Source organism: Heliangelus exortis, chromosome 20, assembly GCF_036169615.1.
Source record: "Heliangelus exortis chromosome 20, bHelExo1.hap1, whole genome shotgun sequence".
In the NCBI taxonomy this organism is placed as follows: Eukaryota; Metazoa; Chordata; class Aves; order Apodiformes; family Trochilidae; genus Heliangelus; species Heliangelus exortis.
In genome coordinates, this window is record NC_092441.1 from 4323048 (window position 1) to 4350751 (window position 27704).

Here is a 27704-nt window from a genome sequence, read left to right on the forward strand (position 1 = left end):
CACAGCCTGCAGGGCAAGGGCCAGATCCCTGGGACCCAGAGCCAAATGGAATTGTGATGGAGCTGCAGACAGGCACCTGGGCAGAACAGCAAAGGAAGGCTCAGGGCCCAAAGCTGAACTTAAATAGAGTGCAGGGAGGGCCCAGGTGAGGCTGTTTGGGGTGATTGAGATCATGGGGCCCTGACTCAAAGGGCCTGAACAAAACTGGCTAAGGAATGGAAAAAAAACTATCTCAAGTTGTTATTAAAAAAGTACTGGTGCCTAGGATGTAAGGACTTCTTAACCCTTTTATTCTGAATAAAAAATAATTCACTAATATTTTTGGAATGATATTTTTAAAGCAGTCTTTTGTTGAAGTGTAAAAGGAGAAAAAAAAAGGTTTTATAGTGGCTTCTGTGATAAACATGTGCTCTGGTCAGTGGCCTCTGAACAGGGTGCAGGGCTTCTTGTGCAGCTCCTGCCAATCTCTGAATTCTCCTGAACATGATAATCATGCAAGTTGAGTGTGGTAGTGAGGTTGCTACAGCAGCTATTTGTAGAAAAGTCACCATGCTCTAGACAGGTTACAAATGACTTGACTGGCAAAGTGAAAAGATGGATCAGTATTGCAGCCTGATAAGGCAACTGTGATAGGATGCAATGAGGAGCAGTCTAGTTCCTCAATCCAGTTAATCAAGATACTGGTCCAGAATAAAAGAGGAAAGGGATAATGAGTCCTAAACTAAAGAAATGGAGCTTCGATGCAAAAATATTAACATATACAACTGCTTGAGCAAAAAAATCTGTACCACCCAGTATCAAATATTGTGTTTTCCAATGTACAAAAGAATCTAAATAACATTTTCCATTTTGGCTGTTTGCAGTGAGTCAAGATACAAAATGATCTTGTTTTCAAAACGTCTGGGAAAAGACAGGTTAATGGAAATCACTAAAAGCCAAGTCACTTCAAAATATGATGCCTCACTACAGTGGGAAACTCTGCAGTTATGGGTGCAAGTTTAGAGCACAGATGGGAGGTAACCTCACCTCTTGTAATTTTGCAAAGTACTCAAAAAAACCCAAACCCAGTGTGGTCAACCTAAGTTTCTGCTCACCTAAATGCCACACCTTTCAGTGAGACCCTTCTTTCTCACAAGGTTTCAAAACACTTTATATGCAGATATAAAAACAGAGGTCTAATGAAATGCTATGATTTAACCATTTTTAGAGCACTTTTACTAAAGTATCAAACCTGGAAATACAGCTTAAGATCTTCAGCTCATGGACTTTAACCAGGAGATGGACACCCTCAGTCACTTTGTCAGCCTGCTTAGTCTTCTGATTCCTTCCCTGTGGCTCAGCATCACCATTTTGGGGCTGTTAGTGTAATCAGCAAGACTCAATGGTTCCAGTTTTCACCTAATCCAGGGCAAAACCCACTGTCCATGGAACAGCCACCACTCTTCCATCTTCAGCCACAAGATTTGCCCAGAGAGGCCAGAAGAAAGCTCAAGCTTTCCCTGTGCTGAGCCACACTGTGTGAAGTGTAATGCAAAAAAGAAAGAGTTGAAAGCCTTAGCTCTGATTCTGCTGAGGACTCACTGTGTGAGCTGAGGCAGGAGTGCTCATCATTCTTTTTGTTCTCGGTAGACTGACTGATTCTCCTCTTGAAATCCAAGGGAGTTTGAAAGCATTTAACTGCCTCACAAAGATATGTCATGCGATCTAACATTCTGAGCACAGAACTGGGAGCCAGGAGGTTTTAATGGTGCCTGTAGGGATTGCAGCCAAATCACTTAACCTCTTTGCTTCTCAGCTTCTCATCCATAAAAAGAAAACTATGCTTGTGTTGCTGGCTGGGGTTTTATGAGAGTTAATTCATAGACCTGTATGGAAAATGACTCCTCCTCTGCTGCAGAAATGCAACCTTTTTATTTTAAAAAACAAACCAAAACAAATAATTTCAACAGAAACTAAGAGCCTGCGAACAGAAGTTTAAAATTTTGCTTGAATTGTTCTTGAGGGAACTATATTTCTTCTGGGAAAGCAGATCACCATGGGCTTTTTGTTTTTGGTTTTTTTTTTTCTTCTTTTTTCTTTTCTCTTTTTTTTTTTTTTTAAATTCAGTTTTCCACTGAAAAACAATTTTGACAAAATATTTTTGATCAGTCTTAGCATAAGTGAACCGTTTTGCACTTCGAAAGTGCTGCGCTTGCAAAATACTTCGCAATCCTCCCATTGACAGCGCACCCGGTGCCAAATAGTTGTATTCCCCTTAGCACAGTGAAATCATCAAGTACTTGTGGCTGATTTGCATCGGGTTTAATTTGTTTGAACAAGCCGGGCCAGATCCTCAGCTGGAGTCAATTAGCAAGAAAGCCATCGGCGTAACGCGGCTTTGCACCACGGAAAGCTTCGCCTCCATTCGTGCCCCCGGGCCAGGCCCGGATCCGCTCCCGCCGCCGGCACCGGGCGGCCCGAGACCCGCCGCCGCCGCTAGGGGGCGCCCTGGTACCGGCAGCAGCGCGAGCGGCGGCGGGACCGGTCCGGTCCGGCCCGGCCCGGGGGGGTTTGAGCCCTGCGGAGGTGGCGGGGGGGGAAGGATGCGGACCGAACCGGACGGAACCGAACCGGCGCGGGGAGCCCTGCGGCGCGGCCCATCCCCGGGCGGAACCGTGGCGGGAGGGCCAGGCTGCTGCCTCCCGCTCGGGCTAAGCTGTCAAAAAGTTTTGAAACTGCTCCGAGGAGAGGAGCCAATAGAGCTGCTGAAAAACCTCATTCTGCGAGGGATGGATTTTTTTTTTTTTTCATTATTATTATTTTTTAAATTTTTTTCCCTCCCTCTCCAGCCCGTGGATGTGGTTGGGAGCCAAGCCCGGAGCGCCAGGGCGGCTGCGCGCTGCCCCCGGCTCCGCTCCCGCTGCCCGGGAAGCTGCGAGCGGCGGGGATGGCGAGGAGGCTCTTAGCGCATCTCTTGAGTAAGCTCAGCTGAGGGAGCCGCAGTCGCTTCGGTCACTGTTTATCTCGCAGAACATGTTTAGGGCTGGCTCGCCAAGGTGTAGCTGAGGACGGTGAGTGCCTCACACCCCTTCTTCCCCCTGAAGTTAACAGGGGCAGTATGAGCCCAGCGGGAACGTAGCGGGGTGAGTGATGTCGTGAGCCGCTGATGTGAGCGAGGCAGTCACGATCCAGCTTGGAATTATAAGATGCGTGGCTACTTGGGAAGAAAAGGAATAAGGTTTGTCAGGTCAAGAGTGAAAGTCTCGAGGTTCAGTACGTTTTCTGCAATCCTCGTAGTAGCAAAGACATCAGAAGGATTTTGCTAAAGTCTTCCAGAAGTACTGACACTGACTCTTAGCTGACAATAATGAGAAAAACCAAACGAACCCCAAACTGTTACTGAATGTCACCCCTACCCACATAAGATGAAGACTCTTGCTGAAGGACTTCCAGCTAAAGGGATGGAAAGCAGCAAATAAATCTGTTTTACCCAAGAAACGTTTCTCAGTTGGCCTTATTCCAGTTCAGTGAAGCCATCTCCAGAGTGGCAGGGACCCGGCTGCAAGAGTGAAATGCAGACTGGAGCCTGTGCTGTTACTGCTAGCAAGCAGCCTGAGGAGAACACACCAGCCCAAAAAAAAGGGCCACAGCCATCATCTGATGGCAATTCACCTCGGATGCCACGGCCTCCCAGGTACTGCCCAGGGAGCTGCAGGAATGAGCTGGACTTCTGCCTCTGCCATGAGACCACAGCCATACAAAATACTTGATAGGAAATAGGTGGAGCTGTGTCCCACCCCACCTATAGGACACTGGCAGCAAACCCAACAACCAGAAGATGATGGGATGTGGATGTAGTGTGCAAGGATGTAGCGTGGACACAGCCATGGTGGGCACTCACTCTTCCTGGCCACTTCAGGAGCCTGGCACAAGGCAGCCACCACCAAGGCTCATTTGAATAATTCCCACACACATTCCAGATGCTGACCACATCCTGCCTCTGTATGGTTTAAAAATAAGGGGGGAGAAAAGAAAAAAGGTGAAGTGTTTTGTTTTTTTTCGGTGTCCATATTTATTTGCTACACAGATGTTTGTAGTTGTAGAGAATAAATAAGCATTTTTTTTTTTTTTTTTTTTTGGAGGTGCACTATGTGATTCATATTTACAGAACCTCGGAACTTTCAGACTGTTGACATATTATAAGGGGCTATGTACTGTTTTTAGGGACATGAAAATTTTAAAATAGATGATCAAAACTGCAAAAATCAACATTGCTGCTCTACTCACTCTCTTTATACAGAGTGGGCCTGGCCCTGGCAGCCTCTCCTCTGTCACAGCAGTCCATGCAAGGTGTCTGTCCCTCCTTTGGTGACACTGTGCATTGCATCAGGCAGCCCTGCAGGGAGAAAGGAGACAGATGTGTGAGGGATGGATCCTGATCTCTCTGCACAGCTCCTGCCCCACAAGCCAGGTCCAGGTTGGGTGCAATGCTGCATTGCTGCAGGCCTGCACAGCAAATGCATGAGATGAGGTGGGCTTGGGTGGGTGATTTCCCACTGCCCCCAAGCTTTGGAACAGTTCTGTAGTGCTGGGACAGGCTGTTAACAGAGTAATTAAGTTCAGGTCAAATAAAATACAAGAGGGAGATTCTTTTTCCTGTGGGCTCCTTCATTCTGCATTCTCTCTTTTCCTGCCTAATTCAAGCTAAACATGCAAGCCCAGATGAAATGATTCAGACTGTAGAGGGGAAATAATTTCCAAGGCTGCAATATTGTATTTTTAACCTGGAGAGGATTGGAATGGAATATGACAACACCCTTGAGTGCCACCTCCCAAGAAGCATGGTCTCTTCAGTAATGCAGAAATACTATTTGCTGTGTATCACTCTGTCACATACAAGCAGTGTAACAAAAAAAGTTCTGGCTTCAGGAGAACTGAAGTAGCTTTCAGGGAAAATCCTTTTTCTCCCTAGCAGTGGCTGAGCCAATGGCAGCTGACAGAAGTAGGAGCAGGTACCTACATAAGCACAACACTGGAGCCATTATCTGGCTTATTCCTGAAGTTGCTAAGATGACTTTTATGCTGAATGGGAGCTGCTGAGGGTAGAAAATGGATTAGGTAAGTGTGACATGAAGGGGGAAAGGATGGAGGCAAGCACTGCCAGCTGCACCCTGTCTCCTCCATGGTACCACAGGGGGAATATTTCATTCTTGTAGGGATTCGTGAGGCTTCAACACTAACAGTGAGCTCTCAGCATTATCAGCAAGAAGACATTTTGACTAAAAAAAAAAAAATCTCCTTTAGGAAAAGTAAGAAGTTCTTGGTAAGTTAGAGAAGGCTTCAAGCTCTCATCCCACTTCTCTTAGATACTTAATTCTTTTGCTTTGGGAACAGAAAAGCTTAAGGATGCTACTAAGATTTGGATTGCTTGCCCTAAGAAGTCTTAGAAAAACTAATGCCTGGGCTGCTAATGTAGCCACCCTCAGTGCTGCTGTATCCAGTAAATAAGCTGCACTCTTAGTCATCTTAATTCTCAGAGTCCTTTTTTTACATAACAACCTCAACCACAACTTCTCTAAAGACACTTTAATGGGAGGAAACTACAAAACACAACCCAGACCACAACTTCTGTCAGAACATTAGGAAATAAAGGTCATAACACTGGTGATTTTTAAAATACGTGAATCATAGACCTAAGGTCTTTCCATGAATCATAAGGGAAATGTGAGGAGTAGTATGGCATATCTGAAAAAATGAAAAAAGGAGAGGTATATGGATGCTGGCAGTTACTGCTGGGTTATATAATGAACAAATTTTAGGTCTCTCAAGTGTCAACTAACAGCTAAAAAGCAAAAGAACTCCCCAAGGTACTCTGTTCAGCGTGTTCAGAAGCAGCAGAATTTAGAAAAAATTCTAAAAAACCGTGACCAGGGGAAGGGATGGGCACACAGGCCTTTCTAGAACATCACCTGCTCTCTCCCAGTTGTGATAGGTACAGCCTGAAGAGATGCAGCCTGGAAAATGCTCTAATGTAAGGTACACCAGAATGAAACTCTTCAGATAAATGGATGGTGATCAAAATAGTTTTTCATTAATTCCTTGGGGGGCTTCTGCTATAAATAACACTCAACAGTACATAAGTCAACTTATTCCAAGCTTCTCAACCTGGGTTTGAAGTGTGTCTGATAAGAGTTTAAAAAGAAAAAAAACCACAAGTATCTTCCACTAAAAGTATCAGGTATTCTTATGTCTCAAAAATTCCCCTACTAGAGGTTAACTGAATTGTACTACAATACTCAACATGGGGATTTGGGGATAAGCATTCACTTTACTCACTACACCAGCAGAATGGGAAGCTCAGCCATCATCATGTGGGGTACATCACAGCTTTCAGCACAGCCAGTAACAAGGTTTTGAGTGTTAATCTCACTGTCTTGAAGATAATCCCCAGGGGATTCCTGACTCAGACACACACCTCTGAGTCACTATTCTTTCATTACTTCCTCTTGGTCCTTTGGGGTAGAAATTTTTTGCTGGTTTACACCAGCAGCAGATTACAACATCTTCCTGCTATGCTGACCTTGCTGTTTGGGGTAGTGACTCTAAAATTAGAGCCAAGATTCATTCTTCACTTTACCTCCTGGAATAAGGAAGTCACTTGATGAGTGAATAGTGTTCACTCCACCACCCCAGATCTGAAGCTACAGGGTGAATTTTCTGAGTAGCCCAATGGAATTATTTGTTGAGTGATGCAACACTCAGTCCTAGGCAGGATGGCAAAATATAGTTTCTAGCTTGTCATCATGCAATGAGATGGTGTCAAAAGCACTTCAGTGCTGCAAGATAGAATGAAGACTTATCATAAAGAAAGTCCTAGGAAAAGCTGCTGAAAAAAACCCATTGAGCTCTTCGGTTTGCAACTCACATTGGCCAGGGGAAGAATTATCAATCAATGCATCAACTGAAATGAAGTTTCTTGCTCTCATTCACCCTTGAAAACAGCTGAAATCCAGAGCAGCTTAAAATGATGTGATTCCTCACTCTACCTGAGACCAGATCTTCATCATGTACCAGCCTCTCAGTACCCAGGGCTGAGTCTTATTTAGCCAGGACTGAGAGGGAAAAGTTATCTTTCTGTGTCACAGAATATCACCACTCTAGCAGATGCCACTGAATCTATTTCCTTCAAAGTAATGAAGTGAGATTGTTTATGTGAATGTTTTCAAAGAGCTGAACCTGCAAGGTCCTGCTCACAGTGCAGGAAATAGCAGAATATAAATCTGTCCAAATCAGCCAAGTTCATACAAAATTCAATATTGGAGTGCAACGACAGCAGCAACATCTTGTTCTTTTGGTGTAATGACTGTTGATGCTAGGATTTAGGAGGATTATGTCAATTTAGGAAAAAGAGGGGAATATTAATATACAAAATTGTTAAATGTCGAATGAAATCCTTTAATAACGTGTGTGTCTGGTTCAGGATGGGAGTGCTTTCAAAACTAGCTACAAATATTCAAGAAATCCATTTGGCAAGTTCAAACAAATAGCCCAAATCAATTACACACAGAGTATTCTTAAAGGGGCACATTTTCAGCATAGTATGTGGAGAATTAAGCCCTCTGCTCCCATTATTGTTAATGGGATTGGCACACCCAATTCTTCATACATCATGGTTGTAAGTTTAAAGCCAGTAGATGAAAATATGATTTGGAAATAATAAGAATGTCTTGATATTTTCTAGTCTGATCAACAGAGCAATACACAGGCCAAATTAAGAGTGTAGAAATTTTGCTCCATTTTTGAAATTAATAGATTTTTCATGTTCTTATCTGCCTTACTGTGAAAATTGTAAGAAAATGGATCAAACTCTCATTACCACACCAGATTTTGGTTACTTTCTGCAACAAGTTCACCAATTCAGTACTCTCTAATACTTCCAGTTAATGTATTGGACAGTGCAGCTTTTTGCACTAATACCCATGTATTTCTCCAGAGGTTTTCAGTCAAGGTGCTCAAGGGATAAAAGTGAAATGTCTGTTAGTATCTACAGCTTGGAGCCAGCTTCACATTCAAGTGCTCTACATGCCGAGGACTCCAGAAGTGCTCTGTGAACTTGGCAAAAGAGCCCTTTAGATTCCAACAACACAGTTTTGTTCCTGATATTCCAGCTGGCACTTCAATGCTGAATTCCCATGGATTTAGTTTACAGCTTAATGCAGCCTCCTAATTCCCTGTGTAGCTCAGTGGACAGTGTGCTAAGAGAATATTAGAAAACACAGGTGCTATTACTGGCTTTATAGTTTACTTGCCCTGTGCTGTTTCTTCCTTATGCCCTCCTCTTCCTTCCTTAGTTGAGGTCGTGAGCAAACAGACTCAATTATTTTTTTTTTTAGCCAGGTGAGAGATTTTCACCTGCTAACCAGCAGAGGACTAAGCAGTGACAAGTAGTGTTTGATGCAGGTAGGAGTTCCTGAAGGCATAAACTCTTGTTTTGGAGACATCTTCTGAAGCTCATCATGATAGAAGGGAAGCCTAGGAAAGGGAAAGGGCCAAGCTATCTTGGCTATGGATCCAGAAGCACATCCAGAAATTATTAAAATTCCACAAACTTGTACTTTGATTTTGACTGAGAATGTTTAAGAACAGGGTGTAAAAGTAAGGACTGGTTCTACAGCTGGTGTAAACTGGCACAGATTAATTTACTTCAATCTGAAATGTGCTTCTTAAAGGTCACAATACCTGGAGAGTGTAAGTAATTAGGTCTGCAGGTCAACAAAACCTGCCAGCTTGAATTAGCTGTTGGGCCACTTGAGTTTAAGCCAAACATTGACTATTCATTGGAGAATGCTCTTCACAGTTCCTGAGACAGCAGTGCTATTGCAGGTAAATATTTTCTCTACAAAGTCCTATCTGATGGTCACTCTTTACACTTTCCCAAAGGCAAATGTTAAACTCTTTCATGAAGATTCTTCTCCATTTACCAGGTTTTAGACTGGATTTGCACCAGTGAAAGCCAGAAGGAGGAGTGATGGAAGTTTCTTTATGGTTGTTCTAAAAGTGTTTGTAAAAAACCCTAGAAATTCAGTGCAGACAGCATAATTTTCACCAGGAAAGAAACCCTATTGCATGGTAAGTCATTTTTTTTTACTTAATAAGAGTTTTCCTTAAGATATTCAACCAGTATGTCATTTGCCTGGTGGAACATTCTTCATAAGTGATTTCCATAATGATTGTCTTGTAGAACAGGGTATGAATAAATTAAAGAGAGTATGCAATAAAGTGGATTATAGCTTATTCATTATGAGTCAGATATATTCCAAGCAGTACATGAAATTAATTTATACAAAGCCCTAGAAATAAAGATCCTGCCAGGTAACCTGAGATTTTAAGGCTAAATTTTTTAAAGGGAAAAGAATATGTGGGTGCAATATATATATATATATATATATATTTACAAAATATGCACTTACAGTAACCACATTGCTATTTATTGTAGGTGCCTACTTTGCCTAACATTAACTATTCACTGGAAATCCTCTTTGTGGTTAGGAAGACACTGCTGCATTTTCCACATGTAAATAGCCACTTCCCTATGAAGTGGCCTAAAATCTGTGCTGAAAATAATGCAGTAAGTACATCCCAGAGAGCACCATTGGTCTGCAGGAAGCTCTGCAATACAAGAGTCTCTATTCAGTACCCCTGAGTGTGGATGTACTCCATGCTCCAAACCTCCTGACAGACTCATGCAGAAGCCTGTTCCATGTGCATGGAATCAGGCTGCTGTACCAGAATTGGTTCAGATGTCCAGGGAACACCTGTCCATTACAGGAATGTTATTGGGTCAACTTCTTTGTCCTAAAAATGTGTAGCAACCATCCCTTGTCTAACTCTAGCACTACTTCAAATATCCATTGACCCTCATTAATCTTTTCAATAGACTTTTCATCAGACTTTTTGTTAGACTTTTCTGGACTACAGAACTCTCTCTGGGAGAAAAAATAAAACAACAAACATCATTATCAGATGAGTTTTGTGAGGCTTCTGGCCAAGCAGCACAGGAATTATTTATATATCACAGTTAATTTCTCTTCACATAACTGTAGCATCATTTAATTCTGTTCATAGCCCTTTTTGTCTCCTGTTGGTAATTTATATCTATTACAGCATTATGATGTGTTTGAAGAAATGATGTAGCAGACTCAGAATTGTAATGTCTTTTTAGAAAAAAAATAAACTCTTACAACAGTAGGTAAGTATTTATTGACCTCTGTTTGCTGTCTTGTCCAAAGAACCATGTCCAAAGCTTATAACCACAGTAGTGAGAAATATACTTTTAAATATAAAACTTGAAAACTGGTATTCTGATGTCTGCATGCAAATGCCAAAGCCAAGCCTTTATGCATAAACACTAAGTATTAAGAGGGCTGGCAACACCATTAATACAAAGTATGTGGAGAAGAGAAGGCCTATTTTACAAAAATGTAACAGGTATATAAATGAAATATGCAAAAGACTGTCACAGTTGAAAGTGTATTTGAAATAAGTGTTGAAAGGGTTGGGACTAAACTCTGGCTACAGAAAATTTAAGTTAAACTAAGAGTGCTACTTGAGATTGTATCAGCTGAGGGATGTGTCCATCCTCTAAAAATAGGAAGAGAAAGACTACAACAGCTGTCATAGGGGATTTTGCTTTCTAGAAATGCTCTTTGTGACAGTAATCACAAAGATAAGATTCCTTTCTAGATGAATAAAAGAGAGAGGGATTTCTGTGAGACAGAAAATGTCAAAGAACAAGTGATATTCAAGATTAGGGTTTCAAAAGTCTTAATGAGTAAAGCTCAGATGTGTATGTTTCAGAGCTGGTATTACTTTGTTGTTTTGGTATTGGCAAGATTTCTGAAGATGTCACAGTATCAGCTCAGAAGTGAATTACAGCTATGAAGGTCAAGGTGTATTTCAGGACTGGGAAGGAGTCAGTGGGAAATACACTGGGAATTAAAAGATTTTGGACATGGAGCAACTCTTATAATTGTTTTAGGTCATGTTGTCATGAATGGCCTGGTATTTGCCACAAGTTGTTCTGAACACACAAAAAATATGGAATTCTCAAGGAATAGCAGGTGAAGACTAACAAGGGAATCTTATTTATTAATTTATTAATTGCTATTAATATAGATGGGTTAGTGATACACTGATTTCTAGTTTCTAATGACTTGATTTCAAGTCTTTGGCTTGCTTACCTCCCCTGTCTCACTGCTTCTGTTGGTTTTTGACTTTCACAGGCAAAAGGGCCTCAGCACATGCTTGACTTCAAGAAGATGACTCTCAAAGGCAATAGGATTATTTACATCCTTGAAGTTATTCAGGTACTGAAGTTTCAGACCCTCTCTGAGGGACAGAAAGGTTTGGCTGCTCTTTTTTTTCGTGGGAGCCAAGCACAGAGTTCTGGGTCAGGTTCTCCTGTTGGTGGTGTCAGAACAGCCCCATGTCTGTCAGCAGCAGCAAGAACAGAACCATGCCAGCCACTGACACTCTGGAGGAAAATTCTTCCTCGGTGGCCTGCTTGGTGGCACGTGATGAAAAAGTCAGGCCATGTGCCACAAGTGTCACATGATTGACCAGCCTGCTCTCCAGGGTAAAATAGGTCAAGATTGAGATGCCCTGGCAGAGCCATGCAAGGAAGTTTGCATAATGCCTACCCCACTACATCTGACTCGAGCCAGCACTATTAATCACTTACTTTCATAAGCAGTAAATTCACCCATAAAATTTAATTAGACAGAAATCTGTAAATGCATTTTTAAAATAAGGCATAAAATACAAATACCCATTAGAGAAGCAACATAAACACCCACTTGGAGCTTTACTGGGGAGCCAAGGAGGAAGGCTTCTTTGTTGTTGTTGTTCTGTAGTAAGTTTTAAAATACTATAAAAAAAAGCATCAAGAAGCATTGTTTTGAAATTATAAAAGATTTGAAATTAAAAAGGATTTCTGTCAGCTTGGTACCCAAAACTGCACATGCTATTAGGTAGACAAATAGTAAATGCAACATAACTTTTCATTACTAGAGACCTCCCCTCTACTTGCCTAGAGGCAAATACTGAGTTGCCCAAGCCTTTTCCTTCTGTTTTAAATAATAGTGAGGATTCCAGCCAGTCATTCCAAAAGCAGAGGAAGGAGATGCTAACCTATAGCTTCTGCTGCACCCAGGGGAGGTGAACATTGCCAAAGTCACTTTGCATGGACACCAAACCTCTCCCCATTTGGGTTTGGTGTCATTGGTGTCATGGAGCTCTGCTGTAACAAGGATGAAGCCACACATGTAGTTAAGAGAACTTTTTGGCCAACTTGCCACCCCCCCTCCCTTGCAAATCACTGAACTTTGTATTGCTTGTTTGTACTGCTCAAGACATTTGCAAAATAAGTGTTTTTATAGAAGATTTGTACACAGAGAAGTTAAAAACAAACTGACCTTTCTCACCCATCAAATAGTCCAAGCTCGTTCATGTATCCCATTGCCTACTTAAAACATCTGAGATGGCTCTTTGGTACTCATGGATGTGCTGCTGTGTGTGTCCACTTACAGAAGTTCTGGGCAGAAAAGCAGGGAGAGGGTTTTGCAAAATCTTAGTCCATTTAGCAGATGGAACTGCTGAGAAAAATCACCACCTATTTTCTGGAAAATCAATGTTACATAAGTGGTTCTGTAACTTTTCTCTGTTTCATAAGTAACCTGGCAAGTTGAGTAATTCACATTCTGGGTATCATTCTAAAGAAATATTTCTAATAATCCTCTCTGTGTACAAAGCAGTATTGCCTCATCCTGGTTTGGCATTTAATCTACTAGTTACTATTTTCAGAAAGGCTATTTCCAAATCCAAATAAAAACAACAATCTCACACTCACATTGTGCCTTTCATCCTAGAAGATTTCAAAAAGCCCTGCAGAATTAAAACAAAACAGACAAGTTGGACACAAGGGTGGCTTCATTTATCACTGAAATGCAGCCAGCTCTGGGGTGAGGCATGGTTAGTAGCTCCATCTCAGAGCAATACTATGGAGTGGTTCACAGCTGGGAGGATGGATGCCCTGAGTTCTTCCATATCTTATTGCAGTTACAACTGAACTCTGTGATTTACTTGTGATTTACACATGATGTGAAGCAGGGGAGGCTGTAACTCAATAGAGAATGGAAAGAAAACTCAACCACCTTCACTGCAATGCCCTGCTCCCTTTGCCACCCTGCAAGCCAGAGATGCAGCTCTGCTCAGGACCTGTAGACTTGTCAGGATGCTATGTGGGTATTATCCCCCAACAGCCACGTACAGAATAAGATTTCCACCCAGCCTGCATTCTCTTTTTCACAGAGCTCATCCGAAGCCACCCTGGCCAGCAGAGCCAGGAAGGGTCTCCTGAAGACCAGAGCCAATGTAACAATTGCCTGGCCACACCTTCAGCTGAACTGGAAATCTTGAGGATAATCCTTGAAACTGTTGTAGCAGGAGCAAACTCCACTATTGCTGGAGCAGCGTGGGAGTGTGTGGGAAACAGCAACTCTCAGCTCCTCACTCCCAGGTTTGATGCAATCTGCTCTTATTTACCCTCAGCACCTGCACTGCCAGCTGACAGCATCAGAAATCCCAGTTCTGGAGCATCTGTTTATAACCAGGAGGTTAAGATCCATTTTCTCTCCTGCCCTGGACACACACACTCTTACCAACTTGATACAGAAATATTTTATGACTTTTTTTTTCCAAGCTGTTTTTCTGCTACCTCCAAGTGTCACAGCATAACTCAGGCAGGCTGTACCAGGCCCCAGAGCTGGCCATATTATAATCTCATTTAAAGATACGAAGGCATAATTAGTGAACTCTGAATAACCATTCTGTATTAGGATGCCTAATACTTGTCTTGGCTAATGCAAAAACAGGGGAAAGGGTATAATCTTATTTATATATATCAATGAACTGAATATATGTCTTTACAAAAACTCTGCAGTACTTTTGCCTGCACAATTCCATCTGTGGCACTGAAACTGCACAATAAGTGCTTATGCTAAGTTGTGCCTTGATTTGGAAAAAAAAAAAAAAAAAAAGGAAGGAAAAAAAAGCACCAACCTTGTTAACCCTCTTATCAGGCTAATACTTCATTGAAAATCCCCTTGGTTGTAATGGATTTTTCTTTTTATACATACTTTATACCACACTGTATTAAAGTGGCTTTTTATAAACACAACTCATGAGGTTAATAGCTGTAGCCTCAGTTAGGGGGTTTTTGTACTCTAAATCTCTACCAAGACTGTTATATAAGTGCCACTATTCTAAAAATAAAAACCAAAACAATCAGGGAAATGTTACATTATCACTCACCATATTAGGCTGCTAATGATGGCAAACCAGTGCCTGCTAGTTGTGGGTGAAATAAAACTCTTTACAAAAAGAAAACATCTTCACCTGGGCAGAACTATCTTACCACAGTTTTTGGTCTGATTACAGGAAATTTCTTACTATGCTGGTTTTGTTTGGGTTACACATTAGATTTTTCTGACTTGAAGCAAAATTGAGTGTAGATACACAGGGACATGTACTGTAACATCTACCCCAAACTTCAGGATATAAAATATGTCCTGGTTGCTTCTGAATAAATCAAGGATATGATTCCAATCCTTACATATGATGTCACCACTTTAGCACTTCTGGACTGGCACATTATTCAGAGCAATTGTAAATAAAGACTACTGTAGTACACAAGTTTGTCTGAGTTTTGGAGACTATGGAGAGTTCTGGTTTGTGTTGTTGATATTTGTCACAAACCACTTCATAATCTCACTCCAGCCCAGTGAAGTGGATGCCTTTAACAGAATGAGATGTGGCTTAAAGGGAAGAGCTTCTGTCCCTTGCTTTGTGACAGATGGACTCCAGCAAACAGTGGCCTTTGATGTCTTAATGAATCTCTGCAAACATCTAGAAATATCTCTGCTTTATAATGCTAGCATGAGAAGTAATTTGAAAAGTACTTCATAATCCACACACAGCTTTGGTGGCCAAATACAGAAACCACAAAACCAAAGATTTTTGGAGCTGTATCATTTCCCTACCACTCCATTTTTTTTGCACCTCTACCACTCAACAGAAAAAATGCATTGAGAACACAGCATTTCATAGACATCATGCAATTCTATTAATTACAGATAATTAGGATTTGTGTTCCAGCACTCCCACCAAAGACTGAAAATCCCATTTGACTGAGTTACCTACACAAACACAGCACTGGGCCTGAACACTTCATACTGCCAGACAAAAGGTGAATTGCCCAAGGATGACTGTGGCAGAGCTGAAAATTTAACTGAGTGCTCCCCAAAGCCCAGTCTGCTCTTACTGCCAGAAAACTCTGTGCCTTCCTGCCCAGCACTGAGCCTGATGGCATCGGCCACCAGCAGAGAGATCTGAAAGTCATATCCTAACTGTTCTGGGAAGTGAAAGACCAAAGCTAATCCTTTTCTCACTTTGTGGGAATTAAATATTTTCATAGTGTTCATGGAACTTTCCATAGGCTGAGATATTCTATTGAGACAGCTTTCATTCTAGGAGATAATACTTCAGGCATTTTCTTAATAATTTTAGCATTGCTCACTCATTTTTCTTTTTTTCTTTTTTCCCTTTAAATTCCTCTCTGTCATGAGAATAAAAAAATTCCATTCAAAATGGAACGTTTTCTTTAATCCTATAAAGAACAAGTATAATTGATTCAACTATAAAATTTATAGGCATGGAATCAATGCTTATTACAGTCAAAACATGCCAGGTCACTTCTTTGTGGCTGTTCCGTTAAGTATAATGTTAAATGAAAATGCTTTAGTCTAAACATGAAAAGGTTAGATTGTATTACATCTGCACAACTCTGCATGACTGTTAGTATCTGATTTCAGGGTTTCACACAGAAGACCCTCTTTTGTTTTCTTTCTACCTTTTCTCTGGGGTAAAACTAAATTTTGACAGTCACAGTAAGTAGCTGCTATAATGTAGATACTAATTTAATCTTCAGCTGTAATAGTCTTTAAATAGTTCAGACTTTGCCTTTATGTTTTGGTGGTCAGGAAAATACTGAAAAATTGAGTATGAATGGAGCTTAATCATGGAAATGATGGCAAATCTTTTCAGTCTTAATTTTTCTGTTCCCAGACGTCTGCCTTTAGGGCTAATTGAAAAGATGCAAGTGTTATGCAGACACAGTCACCCCTGTAGCTACAGCTCTACTCTTCTCACTATTAAACATTTCTACACACTTAGAGTTTGCAATTAGGCTACTAAACATTTCAGCAGACGCTTTTCCTAAGCAGCAAAGTGTTTATAACTTTTTGTTGGCACAGAGCAGAACAATGTGATCACATAAATCTAACAGTGGAACGTTTAGCAGGTATATTTATTAGACCTGGATCCAGTCAAACAAACTGGAGAACCTCAAACTGAGCAGATCCCAGTTCCTTAGTACTTGGTTATTTTGCTTTCGGGGTGTGCCCTGTGAAACAAACCTGTGTGGAGATGCTGGGATGGCACAGTGTGACTGAGCTTTCATGCAGCAGCACCTTTAGCTCACCAGTCCTGGGCCAAAGGTTTTCTTTGGCTGAACAGGTGGAATTCCTGCTAAACCAAGTGGGAATTCCAGTTTTCAATAAAATCAGCTCTTGGCCCATTATCCACTTACACACATTGCATCCAGGGGCCAAGATACACAGAATTGACAAGTGATTGGGGGTTCCTCAAGAGCTTTAAGCTGTGCTACATAGGGCTTAAATAAAGCAGTTTTTCAGACAGCAGGGAGCACATGCCAGTTTCCCTTGTCTGAATTTTGTGACTCTGAAGAAAGGCCCTTAAAATTGCTAGTCACTTTCCAACAAAACCACCACCCCTCCCAAATTATAAATCCTATCAGTGTCAAAGCCTAAATAAATATATAAATCAGCTTCCAGGATCCTGGATGTCAGTTTTCAAGGCATATATTGCCCCAGACTAGTCTGAAATAATTTTTATTTTTTATTTAAGACTTTAAAACCACATCACTAGTGGGCTGGACATGTGGCTCTGCATTTGCATATTCTATGTTTTGACCTAAATTGAGTTAAATGTAGAGGGAGAAGAAACAAGGGTCAAATTTCATTAACAAAATAAAGCAGCTTGTGTGAAATCAATGTCTAGTGATGGAAAAATATGCAACTTAACTGAGACCTTCACTGGTTATTTAACTAAAACAAGGTCTCCTTAATGACAAACACTCCCATCTTCAACTACATCACAGACACTAATGAAAAAACTTGGCATCTCTCATTGTATGGGAATATGAGGCAGAACTGGTGAGGACTTTTTCCTGCCAGCCCTTTGCCAACTGTACATTCCATCTGACTGAGGATTACTGATAATTTTTGGCAACTTCATGGCTACAGAGGACTCTTCTGTACAACTATTTATTTATCCAGGACTTCAGGAATTTATTTTTAACAGAACTTTAAAAAATGCTGTAAACACAAAATATGCTAATTTTATTAACAAAAGGATTCCTACATCAAGCTTACTTTATTTTCAAGCATGTTTTGGGGCCAAGCTCCTCAGCTGGTGTAAGCTGGTCAAACTGCTCTCACTTTGGTGGATGCCTGCCAAATTTATAACTGTTGAGGATCTTTCCCAGTAAAGTAAAATGCTTATAAATACCTTAACAAAAGGGAGTATTTAGATATATGTATACTCTTTCCTTAGCAGCACTACCAGGGAACCCTTAACAGCCATGTCTCTGCCACTATGAAAGGAACCTCATTGCCAAGGCAGCCCTAAACTAAGGAGAGACAACAGGACAAGGGTATTATTCCCATTTTACAGAAAAAAACATGAAACTGAGACAGGAAAGCAGTTCATGTGCAACTGCAAGAGTGGCTGTGAGCATCTGGTGGTCTTCTCACCACATGGCTGCTTTGTAGACACTCAGGAGACCACCTGTGGGCAACTGATGCAACCATGCCATTTGAAGTATGATCAGCCACCAAGCACCTTGGACATCACCAAAAGGACAGGATTCAGCCATGCAGAGGATGTCCTGGGAAGGCTGAAGCCTCCAGCCCCATGGATGAGTCTGGACAGGGGTGTTCTGCCCAAGCACCCAGCATCAGCCCTGGCAGTGTGTGGGTACCAGGAGAAATGGGGACTCAGGTGGGAATGGGAGGGTGAAAAGGGAGGCAGGAAAGGAATAGAAATGTCTCACTGAGCTGAACATGAGCAGGCAGCAGGGTTTCTCTGAGGAGGGGACAGCAATGACAGGGAGCTGAGCGTGCTTGAAGTGGCTTTAAACTGCCACTTCATTAACTGGAATTTATTTTCTACCAAACCAGACAGAACTGACTCCAGAAGAGCCCTGGGCCACGTCTATCAGGGCATGTAAACATACCCAATCAGATTATGTAGCTTGTCAGAAACCTCTGACAAAGCTGAGAACTGACACTCCTGTGTCCCATCCAGAGCACAGACTGCTATTCCCTAAATGTCCTGGAAAAATCTCAGGACTAGATTAGAAGCTATTACTTTCACCACAAAAAATTCAATGACAACTTTTTTGGTTTTCAGTGACAGAAAGCTGAAATGTTTTGGTTTTGAACGAAGTTCTTCCCCTCTGCTTTTGGGTACTGAAAACCAAAGAATTTTTACAAGCAAACCTAATTTTTTTCCTGGTTTCAACAGAACGTTTGCCACCCAATCAGAGCCTGACAGTATTTTCAGAAGCCGAACCTGAATTTTCAGATGCATTACAAAAAGAAAATAACTCAATTATTTGACAAGACCAACTTTCCATTAAAAATCACAGCAAAGGGGCAATTTTCTTTTTCCTTGTATTCTTCATTAATATCGTGGGTGGTGGGGAGGAAGCACAGGGCTGTGTCCCAGCAGTCCCATTCCAGGCCTAGCTCTGGGAGACAGTCAGATAGACTCAGCAGGAGCCACAGCTCCTTCCCAGTCCCCTCCTGCTACTGAGCAGGGAGCAGAAATTGCTTTTTATCCCCATCTGCACTAAGCTGCCCAGCTGCAAGGGGTTCACCAGCCACAGCTTTCTCTTCCTCAGCACCCTCTCCCCACCTTGTCTCCAAAGGGGCAGAGCACCCATGTCCAGCAGAATCCCTGCCCCTTGCTCCTTGCATCTCTGAAGGGTGAGGCTGTGCTTAACTTTCATGGACACCTGAACTGCTTCTGTAATATTGTTCTAAGCATTTCTGAAAATTTTGACCATGACTTAAGGCAAATAAGTTAGATGCTAAATAGGCTGTTGAAAGTTCTCTGCCTCTCCAAACTCCTCTGGAATTAGGGACACTAAACTCCTTAGAAATCTGTGTACCTGACCTAACTGCAGCTGGGCAGAAAGCTGTCTTTGGATTAAATCTCTGGTGGTCAGTTTTCAAGTTTGTCAACGTGACCTTTGCCTTGAATGAAGAGTTCATGCACAGCCCATGACCAAAGAGTTGCCCAGGAACTTCCTGAGCTGTGGCATCACAAGCTGTGATGCTGCCTCAGTGCTGAGCAGTGTGGAGGCTGACCCAGGAGGGGCTGTGTAGCTCTGAAGTAGGAAAAAGTATTATTTGACAAAAAAAAAAATTAAAAAAAACTGCCTTAAAAGATTTAATTATTTTTAAGTGCAAAATAAAATAGCCATAAAGAAACCCAAAGAAGTTAAATGTTCCCTCCTAAGGAAATTCTCTCTTTTAAAAATTATCCCTTTTTCTAATAAACTAGTAATTTATGTAATCCATATAAAACCACTAACACTCATTCTTCTATTTTTAAATAACATCGAAGAGCTCTCCCAAGGCTTAATTTTATTTTTATGAGAAGGATTAAAAATCATGATGGGCCAGATTCTTCCACACTGCTATCTGCTGACAAGTAACATACTCCTGCCACAATGCCAGAGACTGGCAGCTGGGGATGTGTCGTTGTGTGGAATTTCCACCACTGGAGTAATACCAGGCTGACAGATTCACTGCTCTGAATGCAATGCCATCTGATTTGGACCTTGCTGAACAAGTCATAAATCAAGTGATCTTTATGTTTCCAGACAAACATTTCAAGAAAAACAAGGATAAAGGATCTCTATATGGAGCTATTTGTTCTATCCAGTCTCTTATCCAGCTTGATATTTTTATTGCTTCACAAACGAGCCTGCATATTCTGATTTGTCCAGACTTCAGAGGAGGAAACTTTACCCTTTCAGAGTAAGTTAAGGCTGCATCTCTGGTTTTTATCCAGAAGAGGCTCAGGAGGAGGAAACTACAGCTGAGTCACCATGCTTGATGGGGCTCAGCCTTCCAGGGATGCTGTTGTACTCCAACCCCTACCTACAACATGCAGAAAGCATAATCTGCCCTTAAGTAACTGCACGTCTGGACTTCACAGTGCTTCAGTTTTGGATCCAGTTTAGTGCTGAAGTGCACCTGAGGCTGAGTGGCTGAGCTGCACTGGAAATGACACAGCAACTTTGATGGCATTGCAGACACAGACTGAGGGGGACACACTATTTTTACCAAGTGCATGAAGCACACTCAGATAAGAAAATCTCTCCTGCTCTCTCATACTTCTCCTCTGCCCCTTACTTCTGTCTCAAATAATTCAGATATTTTGGCCCTTCCAGACAAAAACTGGAGCTTTAAATTAAAATGTCATCTGTTAGTAAAGAAACTGGGCTATGTTTTTCATTCCTGAGAAAGGACTCACTTATGCTTATAAGTTGCTAGTGATTAAGCAACTGGTATATTTTCACACTCATTAAAAGAAACACGGTGTGTTCGCCTTTCTAAGAAAAGGCATCTTGTTTGTAATACTGTAATACATTGGGAACACCTTCTAATTGGCTTCTAGTGCCCCTTGCCAAAATTCAGACACAAGTTTGTTTATTTACACAGGGAAAAAAATAAAACATTGTATAATTAGTCAAGTAATGGAGTCCTAAATTCAGAAACTCAGAGGTATGCAAAACTGACAAACTTTTAAGATTCCATTTTGGTTTATGAAATATCTCAATAGGTAGCCCAGACTGCATCATGGCTATTGTAGCAATGTGCTGCTCAATGTGGTGTTTGTGTCGAGATGGAAAACTTTGACATGTTTGATTTTTATGCAAGTCAATTAACTTGTTTTTTAAAACTGTAAGGGCATGCTTTGCAAATAAGATTACTTACTATAAATTATGAGAACATAGGGCTCCATTCAGACAAAAATGTTACACACCCCTTACACATGCATAAGTCTGCAGAATATAGTTCTGCACCCTGACAACCTATTCAGCTAGGGGTAGGAGCTTATTTTGGTCTATTCCATGGGGGCTTTCCTAAAAAGATATGAACAAAAGGGGATAGAGACTTAATTAGAATGTCTCTCTACACCCCACCTTCCTTTGCACCACCCAGGCAATTCCAACAGGCCAAAACCTCTCCTTATGTGGTGAAGGAAGAATTTCTTTTTTCAGTTAAGTCAGCCCACAGCAGAATTAGCAATGGTATGTCCCCCTAACCACAGTACAGACAGACATTTGGCCATTCCCACCTGTGAGTTCTGCTCTCAACACTCACACTCAGGCACGGTCTAATGACTGCACTCGTGTCCATCTGTTAACATAACCAGCATTGTGCTTGGCTCCAGCTCAGATGGGACCTTTACACAAGACATCAGGGTGAAGCTGTCCCTGGAAGAAATGACACTGAAGCCCAGAAATGACACACTGCTAGCACAAATGAAGACTGCAGGGGTACTGCAGTCAGCACAGATAATTTTCATTTACTGCAATAGGCATTTGGTAAAGAGTTCTTGCTTCCAAGACGCAGATATTTCTATAGGTACATGAGGAACTCAGGATGTCTATTTGGCATTCAAAATGCAACATAAAGAGCTGCAGATATGTACTTGGGGCTTGGAGGCAACCACAGTGCCAATACATACACAAAGTAAATCCAGAGACAAGTATGAGTCAGAGAAAGAAAAACGGCAGAATTTTATCCAGGTCCTTTCCACTTTTACACAGGCAGAGAATCTTTACCTAAGCAAATCATCCCATTGATTACATATGTGAGCAAGAATTACTTGCATGAAGAAAGGTTACTGGATCTGGTCCCTGCTCTATGCACATTGTGATATAAAGCCAACTCTTACTAAGTCCAAGACTCATTCCTATTAGTTCTGAATATTAGGTTAAGGCACAGGAGACCACACAGCAGAGCATTTTGGCTTTCTTGCCAGCTCAGTCTAGGTAATGAAGTAATTCATATTTGAGTTTGGTGTTACATTGTTGGTTCTAATTTAAAGTCTGCAGCACAGATAGTCCATGTTGCAGACTACTCATTTCCTTGACATGGCTTTTACCTAGACAGAAAGATTAAAAAGAGGGAGAGAAGATTGAGTAGATAAGGGACAACTGGCTTCCCTCGTCCCCTGGGCTACATTCTGCAGGATCCCTTCCACAGACTGCTTGCTATTTGAGCTGATTTCCAGCCTAGAGGGACAAACCCATATCCTTAGAAATAGTTACCCCCATTCCCAGGGACATAGATGCACATACACATTCAGAAAATAACCTTCAAGTCAAAAGACCTTCCCAAGTTAGATTCCTGTGTTCAGAAACACAGAAGATGCTGTTGTGTTTGGAAATGAGCTATGTCACCTACCAGAAGTGACCTGCCCTGTAAGGAAAGATACCTCCCATTCATCAGGAGAAGCAGGGTGGCTACGTGCCTCTGAGCAGCCTTACAATGTCGGGTCAACTGTTGTTACTGGCAAGACACTGCTGTGGAAAGCCTGCAAGAGAATCAGGGACTCATCACTACCAGTATGTGTTGCTATGGACACCATTGAAGAAAAGCAAAATCATTTGAGAAGGAAATAAAAGAGTCTTTTCCACCAATAGTGACAGACGCTCTAATAGGTTAAGTGAGCCTGGTGGAATGCTAATCAACAGCACACAGAAAGAGTTGGGAGTCATGACACTTGGTTTTCCTAGGGAGGGAATATAGAACTAAATTCTGCACACAGGATTTATACTGATGCTTAGGACTGAAAACGCAGGCATCACATGTTAGTGCCACAAATAAGCCAGATAATACTTTCATTTTACAAGTCTTTTCTCTCATGGACCTGAGCAACAACCATATTCACCTGAAGAGTTCATCTTCACTGTCCAGCTGAAGGAAATACTTAAATGGAGCTGGCTTCCTTGCTTGCATAAAACTGAATAGCTTGCCTGACACCATCAGTGCTATGCTGATTTACTGCAGCTATGGATCTGGCATCTGATTTGAGCTGTGAGACAATCTAATTTTTCCATTCCTCGCAGCTCTGGTGAATAATTTAAATATATGCGTGGAGCTCACCAAAAATAATAAATTTTCAAATTTTTGGGTGAGCTGAAAATGAAGGAATACTGGCTCAGAATCACAAAAGATGCTATGTTCAATCTTAAAGAGTTTAATTTTGATTGAGAAGCAATTTTGGCCTACATAGGTAAAAAAGGAATGGATTTCTGTAGCAGAATTAAATGAGGAGTTTCAAAATTAGAAAAAAAATCAATAGTAAGTACTCTGAAGATAACAATAAAATATTCTATTAAAAAAAAAAGTTTAATGTTTTCAAAGCTGGAAAGTGGCCACATTTTTCAGCAGATGTGAATCTGTAAAATGTTACATTACCACTGAGTCACCATTTTTGCCTCAGAAAAACTGTTAAACTATTTTTAACAACTGTACAAGTAGATAAATCTATTGACCCCATTAAGACAATTTGCACAAATAGGGCCATGAGTATTTACTGTCTGAACAGGACCAAAACTATTCTGAGCAATTTATACAGAAGCAGGGACATTATCTCACAGGGACCTTCAATCTAGTTTCATTTGCAGTACAATGAAATAGATCCAGAATACTAAGAAGAGACACAAAGGTTACAGAATAAGCTATAGAATTGCTCAGTAAGGCAAGAAGGCAGTGAAATCCTTTGAAGTAACTTGACTCACACATTGCAAATGCCACAGCAGAAATGATGCTCCAGAGCATCCGAGGCAGGAGAAGATTTGAGGATTTATTATTTGTAATAGGGCTATTTAATACTTCCAGTAGAGCCACTCATGGATTCAGGGGATTCAGAGTTATTATTCAGTGCTACTGATATTTTTTTTAAATTTTGTTTGTTTGTTTTCAGAGGAAATCAGATTTATTGGACTGTGCTGTGTACGTATCTACATGCTCTCACAGTTACAAACATTAAGTATCTGAAAATAAAAAAAACCCCAATGCTGTGCTGGGAAGAGAGATTCTAGTAGCTCCCACTACTAAGGTAAGCTGAAGCATAAGCTCAGCAATTTTTAAAATCAAGGGACCAACATAAAACCTTGTGGGACAGAGAGAGTGAGACCAGGACTCAGGTCACATCTCTCTGAGTGCCACTTGGCTTATTCAAAGTTGATGTCACCTGGCTTGCAGTGACAGGCAAGACAGAGCTCTCCAGAAATGGCAGGGTCAGGTTAGTGCTGTCCAGGTTTGGCTACAGATACATGCAGTAAATGAGCTCCAGAAATTCACTTTCAAGACATAAATCCACAGGAAACCAGGTTTCACATGTTCCATGGCCTAACATATTACAAATATTGCAATTTCCCCTCAGTGTTCAACTGATTGTTTTCAACAAGCAGCCCAGAGGGTCACTGGAGGTTGCAATAGTAGCTGTCCTGAATTTGAACACAGGAAGAGATCTGGCACACCTGTAAAATATACATATTGTATTATTTTCTGAAGGGAAGGCTGCACAGAAAACAAAAACTTCCTACTGCTGCCACCTGAGAGCTTTCCTCAGCCCAAGTGGTATCAGTCCCTGCACAGACACTGAAGATCCTGCCAGATACTGACATTATTGTACCAGCTACTGCACCTCAGAGTGCAATAATTTTGATGTTCCCCCCCTCAACGTGATTGCTTTACACTTTGAAGTGACCAAAGGACTCCTTTTAATTGCAGACTTTCATCTTAACTCTAGCAAAATTGCAAAGGGTGTTTATTCTGGAAATTTCTTGTGAGCTCCTCAGGAGTGGGCAGTATAGCTACAGAATCCATTTATTTTACAGAAGAAAAAGAGGTGATAAAATAGCTCATGTTTTGCTTTTGAAAGTTAAACAACTTTGACAGTGCTAAACTTGCAAAATAAAACATGCAATTTCACAAAACATCTACAGTTTGATAAAAAAAAAAAAAAAAAAAGTTAATCACAATGTTAATTCCCTGACCACCTTCAGGGAAAACAGACTAACACAAAGAGAAATTTCACTGACAGCTACTTAATGTACCAGAGGCAGAAAGATTTGAGGCAACAAGAAATAAAAAAAGAGACTTCTGAAAAGACTGCATTTCTTTTATAAGCAGATTAAGATCTTCAATCAGCATAAAGTAACTGTATTGGAGTCCATATATTTATCCACTACATCTGCAGGGGATGATGGAGAACTGAAATAAAGGAGGGAGAGATTCAACCTCTCCTTCAGCATGTGACAGCATCAACCATGCTGGTGGGAGGAGGAGGAAGGAAAAAAGTGAAGAGAGGGAAATGCTGCCTTAGCTCTACCTCCCCCATCCTCCCTTACCCCCTACAAATCCACCCTGGCAGAAGATATGGCTTGGAATCTCATTATTTTGCATTAGGATTTCTCTCTCCTGTGAGAAACTGTAAGTCCTCTTCTTTTTCTCATTATTTCAAAGAGAGCAGATTTGAAAATGGGATTTTCTGCAGCTCCCAGGAAACTTCTGTACCTAAATTCCACCCCTTTTTTTTGTTTGTTTGTTTTCAATGTGCACATATTAGCTCTGTTTTTGGGGAAAAAGAAATCTTATTATAAACTGCTATAAAATTCACAGTACCAGCTACAGAATTAAGCAGTAAGGCTGTAACAGCTGATGCTCACTGTGTGCATGTTGTCATTGTTCCCTATTACGAGCTGGGAATTTCTGCATCCAAAATGCAAACCATAGTGTTTCTCCCCAATAAGTTTCTGATTGTTGAACAAGATACCCAGTCTTAGGAGCCCAGGCCTGAAAATGCTAACCTTCAAGTCTGTTGGCATCTCTCAGAAGCTTAGGAGTAGGAGGAACCTAGTCTGGCTGTCTGAAAAGTTTCATTCAGATTGCTTTAAATATTTCGTGGATGATTACAGTCTGAACATTTGACTACATGCCACTTCATTAGACTTACTCATTTTTTTTGTTTGTGCCATAGATGGGAAATTAAAAATGATCTCTTTAAAAACCCTGATATTTAATTTCCCATAAGATATGAGAGATATTCAGGGCAGTGTCTGGAAAAAAATTAGGATAATAAGGTGTATAAATCTCTGCTTCATTTGAAACAACGCATAAAAGCCAACCCCACATTAATTTTTTTGCTGAAAGAACTTCAATAAGTTTTAAAGTAAGTGTTTCATTTACTGCCACATGCCACACATACATGGCAAACAGTTTATACAAACCACAACACTCAGCTGTTCCTGGTTAGGTGAAACAGCCCTCCCCTGAACACCCAAGCTGCTCTTGGTTCCCTCGGGACTCTGATACAGGGTGCTGAGCATTTTGGCTTGATCCAAGGGAGAAGCTGCTTACATCTTTTGCTTGCATCAGGTGAGCTGACCTACTGGGGAAGCACTCATGAAGAGGTTGAGTACACACTTAAGATTTTGTTGGCTCAAAGCAGAATGCTCTGTACTTTTGAAGACAGTGTAAGTGCAGCATAACTACCTCTGACCTGGTGGTCCTGCCTTAATGCCTTCTTCATGTAGTTCTTAGTGAACTTTATTAGAGTTCCCAGTTAACCAGAATACTCCTCTGTGCATATACAGAACAGAAGATCTGCATCCAGTAAACCACTCAGTGAACAGGGACCCTTCACACCCTTCTGAAGCCAACAGCCCATGAGCAGATACACTGAGACACAGAAGGGATATTTAAGTGTTTCAAAGGGCATGGGAGAGATTGCTAATGTAGCACTGAGACTTTATTTAGGGCTTGGTTATAACTAAGACAGTGAGGCTTATTCAAAAGACCTTCAAGGTTCATTTAATGACCTCATTTGTTGTGCAAGCATTACCTACAAAACAAATTTTTATCCATTTATGCCAAAAGGACAATGATGAGCTTGGAAGTCCACTCCATGTTAGAAGATATTATTGCAGCATGTCTCACCAGGCTATAGAAATCCTCTAGTAAATTACACATGTTTACAATAGTATTTATGCAAAGTTTTTCAGTATTCTGTTGCTGCATGGAAGAAATCAATCAAATGTCAACATTTGCCCTTGGAAGAACAAATCTATGCAAAGGGCAAAATAAAACTGACTAGATATGCAGTATCTCTAAATGTCCAAAGCAAACTAGGAGGGGGAGTGAAGGAAGACTATTTTCTGTCCATTTTCTCTCACAGACAATATTAGGAAGTGCTTGGAATACCAGAAAGCTCATTTTGAAACAGAGAAGTGATGTTTACACAGGCTCTTACATAAATACATATTGGTTTTATGTACGTCTTATTCCTAATATTTGAAGTTAAAATCAACTTATTTCTTGCTGAGAAATAGTGCTGGATTTTTTTTACTGCACAGGTACAACACAGCAGCTTGTCAAGCATATTCAGAATGACAACCTGTGCCTTCCTTTGTTCAGAGAAATGCATGTTCA

The 27704-nt window shown here is 41.1% G+C and overlaps 1 long non-coding RNA gene across 2 annotated transcripts; it reads right to left on the reverse strand.

The window, feature by feature from the left end:
• Positions 1-1709: 1709 nt before the first annotated feature.
• LOC139805763 (uncharacterized) lies at positions 1710-12665 on the reverse strand. 2 transcript variants are annotated; one of them, XR_011729986.1, is made up of 3 exons: positions 12453-12664; positions 4267-4375; positions 1710-3193 (listed from the first exon to the last, which is right to left on the reverse strand). It is a non-coding gene; the product is annotated as an uncharacterized lncRNA (long non-coding RNA). The 2 variants fall into 2 exon arrangements; XR_011729985.1 differs by having other exon boundaries at positions 3079-3196; positions 12453-12665.
• Between the last annotated feature and the right edge of the window lie 15039 nt (positions 12666-27704).